This window comes from Palaemon carinicauda, chromosome 21 (assembly GCF_036898095.1).
Source record: "Palaemon carinicauda isolate YSFRI2023 chromosome 21, ASM3689809v2, whole genome shotgun sequence".
Lineage (NCBI taxonomy): Eukaryota > Metazoa > Arthropoda > Malacostraca > Decapoda > Palaemonidae > Palaemon > Palaemon carinicauda.
Genome location: NC_090745.1, coordinates 114637587 through 114642586, shown reverse-complemented (window position 1 = coordinate 114642586; position 5000 = coordinate 114637587).

Here is a 5000-nt window from a genome sequence, read left to right as displayed (position 1 = left end):
TTATTATTTTGTTATTGTAATTTTTATTAATTTTATCATTATTGTTATTACTATGGTTTTTGTTATTTTGAAAATACTATTATTGTTGTTATTTTTATAAGCTAGACATCAAAACTAGCCTGGAAAAAACAGAGAAGATACAAAGTCGAATCGATTTCTGCCAGATGGCTCTCATGGTCGTCGAGTGGAGCTGAAGTTAACACAAATTGAGATTCTTGCCGAAGGGAGATCTTGTGTGTATCCAGAAACCTATAACTATAGAAGAACTTCCTTCTGGACAATAATCTGTTTGTGGTCTCTCTCTCTCTCTCTCTCTCTCTCTCTCTCTCTCTCTCTCTCTCTCTCTCTCTCTCTCTCTCCTTTGAATCTAACAAGCGAAGAGTTTTATTTATATTTTTTTAGGAGTGCGAGACACGGATCTGGTACTTTTTTTTTTTTTTTTTTTTTTTTTTTTTTTTTTTTTTTTTTTTTTTTTTTTTTTTTGTCTGGTGGAGTCTACTGTATTCTCTCCCTCTATGCCCTTCTTGTCAAAGTAATATTTTACTGACTTTTATGTGTTCGTATTCCACGGTTTCTTATGTTTGTGTGTTTACTTCAAAGTCGTTGGATTGTTCTACCGACCATTAATTAATTTTCTTTTATCTTATCATGCGAATTTATCCCCTTTGCAACCTACTTGATTCTCAGCAAGTCTTTAGGTGTGAGGTTGCTGGCCCTACACTGTTACCTACCACAAATGAGGCTGGTACCCATTTACATTAGACGTGAGGTTGCTAGCCCCACACTGTTACTTCTTACCACAGCTGAAGCTGATACCCGTTTACATTGGACGTGAGGTTGCTAGCCCCATACTGTTACTTTTTACCACATCTGAATCTGGTACCCATTTACATTACACGGGAAGTTGCTTGACCTACACTTATTTTTTACCACAGCGCAGACTGGTACCCATTTATAATTGAGTAGACTGGTAAGCGGTGGCCTTTATTTAAGTTTTGTGGTGATATGGAAAACGTATTCATTTTGAGAGGTGTGAATATATAGACCTCATGACCTTTATGAACTTATTTTGTGTGTGTGCCTATGTACATACCTCCGTCAGCAAAGGTTTGCAAAAATGTGTGCTCTCAAATTTATATTTTATTGCACATAGATAGAGAACCCATAAGAATAGATTTTGTAAAATAATTGAATATCGAGTAATTCTTTTATTTATTTTAGAAATTGGCATCACTTGAAGTCAAAATTTTTCACCTAGAATTCAATATACATTTAGAAAGATTATCACAAATTGCATAAATTGGCTGACTCCTTTGTGAATAAAATTGCGATAAAGGAGAGAAACATTTTCCAGTAAAAGAATCTCAGTTGAGATTTGTCATTGAAAATCCTCACAATTTACATAATCAAGGATTAGAGTTGGATAATGAAACCCACGAGAAAATCTATAAAATATTTTGACTGTTAGAAAATCATAAATTAAGGAGGAAAGGCAGATTTATCTCTCTCTCTCTCTCTCTCTCTCTCTCTCTCTCTCTCTCTCTCTCTCTCTCTCTCTCTCTCTCTCTCTCTCTATATATATATATATATATATATATATATATATTTATATATATATATATATATATATATATATATATATATATATATATATATATGCACAAACGTATGAGTATCTCTCTCTCTCTCTCTCTCTCTCTCTCTCTCTCTCTCTCTCTCTCTCTCTCTCTCTCTCTCTCTATATATATATATATATATATATTATATATATATATATATATATATATATATATATATATGTATACTTATATATATATATATATGTGTGTGTGTGTATACATATATATGTATACATACATATATATATATATATATATATATATATATATATATATATATATATATATATGTATATTTATATGTATATACATATATATATATATATATATATATATATATATATATATATATATATATATATATATGTATATATATATGAATATATATATGTGTATACATATATATGTATATATTTTCTTTCATGGTAGTCAAAAGTAACAAGGTGAAAGTCCTCTCCGTATTTCTTTTAATTAAAAGAATATATGATCATTCTGAATTATAATAATGAAAATAATTATGATAATGATCTTGATCATAAAGATTATAAATATAGTAATGAAAATTATATCAATATTATAGGTAATAATAATAGAATTATTAATAACAATTATGATAATTATTATTATTATTATTATTATTATTATTTTTACCAATAACGATGAACGTAACGACGATGATAATGTTTATGATAACTATGTTGATGATAATATTAATGATAGGATAGAAAAATACTTTAAGAAAAATATGCAATTAAAACGGTTTCTTGCAAAAAAAAAGTATTGAAGCCAAAAAAAAAAAAAAAAAAAAAAACTTGAAAAGCTATGAAAAGTTTGCAAATATTGGATGAAATTGAAATTATTGAAATAATATCGGTGGGCAAAATATAAAGCCATAATATTTTATATTGTAAAATAATATTATATCGCATAATGAATTTATATTGTAATTTATGATTTCATATGACGTATGGGATATAACTCGTTTGGAAAAAAGTTGCTAGAAAAGAAGTTGAAAGTTAAGAGATCAGACAATTCTTACAAATTATATTTTGAATTGTGAAACTATGGAAATAAAAGTTAGCGGGAGTTATTGGTCACTAAAACCATTTCTTCATATTTGAAGATATTACTCCATGGAAAGAGAGGTATGATGGGGAAAAAAGAAAAAACTACCTAATAAAACGACTTAAACCAAAAGTGCGCGCGCACACACACACTCACACACACACACTCACACACAAAGAAAAAAAAAAGATGACAATGTCTGCCATCAAGGAACCATTTCTTCAAAAGTATAGGAAAATTAAAGCTATATCTTCGTGGATAGCGAGGCATGATGAAGAGAAGGGAAAAAATTACTACCTATTAAAACGACTTAAACCAAAAGGGAAAAAACTTTCAGATGACATTTCCATCCATCAAGGAAAAATGTCCTTAGGATAAGTTTGGCCTCCCGCAACTCTATGACGGATTTCAGAGGGCCGGGGGTAGGGCTGGGGGTGGGGGGGGGGTTAAGATTCCATGCCGGGGGTGGGGAGTGGGGGTGGGAGGCCAGTATTGGCAGTTCAGCTGAAGTCTCTTGCTGGGAAACGTCTCCATTGAGAAGATGAATTGGAGGGCAGCGGATATTGGATGATGACGGCGAATGAATTTGGATTTCCCCAAAAATCGCTTCTGCTAACCGATTTCTCCTTCGTCTTTCGCTGCCTGCCACTACTCTTTCTTCTTCTTGTTGTTGTTGTTCTTCTTCTTGTGTCGTTGCCATGTCTTCTTCTTCTTCTTCTTCTTCTTCTTGTGTCGTTGCCCATGTCATCTGCTTCTTCTTCTTCTTGTGTCGTTGCCCATGTCTTCTTCTTCTTCTTCTTCTACTTCTTGTGCCGTTGCCCATGTCTTTTCTACTGACTCTTGTATTGCAATAATTGATTAATTGATTTTGTATTGACATTGTATTTCTTTAAGATACGTTTGCAATGATTAAACGTAGTTTATTGTTCTCTGTGTGAATATATATATATATGTATATATAAATTTCTACCTCATACCTGGGATCGAACGCTAGCCCCTTCTAATGAAAGGCCAGGTCGAAACCAACCATGTCATGAGAGCCCATAAAAGAAATTGGAACCTGACCGCTACCAGCTGTCCGAGGATTTACCTGGCGAGACATCAGTCTCTTACCAGCGAGTTTTACCCAATTTCCCGGGCCACCACGTGACACAATTGGTAGTAATTCATTCAAATTACCCCTTATGAGTCAATATGGATTAATATCAACACAACATCGTGTTCAAATAGAAATAAATTTCTACCTCATACCTGGGATCGAACGCTAGCCCCTTCTAATGAAAGGCCAGGTCGAAACCAACCATGTCACGAGAGCCCATAAAAGAAATTGGAACCTGACCGCTACCAGCTGTCCGAGGATTTACCTGGCGAGACACCAGTCTCTTACCAGCGAGTTTTACCCAATTTCCCGGGCCACCTTGTGACACAATTGGTAGTAATTCATTCAAATTACCCCTAATGAGTCAATATGGATTAATATCAACACAACATCGTGTTCAAATAGAAATAAATTTCTACCTCATACCTGGGATCGAACGCTAGCCCCTTCTAATGAAAGGCCAGGTCGAAACCAACCATTTCACGAGAGCCCATAAAAGAAATTGGAACCTGACCGCTACCAGCTGTCTAAGGATTTACCTGGCGAGACATCAGTCTCTTACCAGCGAGTTTTACCCAATTTCCCGGGCCACCACGTGACACAATTGGTGTTAATTCATTCAAATTACCCCTAATGAGTCAATATGGATTAATATCAACACAACATCGTGTTCAAATAGAAATAAATTTCTACCTCATACCTGGGATCGAACGCTAGCCCCTTCTAATGAAAGGCCAGGTCGAAACCAACCATGTCACGAGAGCCCATAAAAGAAATTGGAACCTGACCGCTACCAGCTGTCCGAGGATTTACCTGGCGAGACATCAGTCTCTTACCAGCGAGTTTTACCCAATTTCCCGGGCCACCACGTGACACAATTGGTAGTAATTCATTCAAATTACCCCTAATGAGTCAATATGGATTAATATCAACACAACATCGTGTTCAAATAGAAATAAATTTCTACCTCATACCTGGGATCGAACGATAGCCCCTTCTAATGAAAGGCCAGGTCGAAACCAACCATGTCACGAGAGCCCATAAAAGAAATTGGAACCTGACCGCTACCAGCTGTCCGAGGATTTACCTGGCGATACATCAGTCTCTTACCAGCGAGTTTTACCCAATTTCCCGGGCCACCACGTGACACAATTGGTAGTAATTCATTCAAATTACCCCTAATGAGTCAATAGGGATTAATATCAACACAACATCGT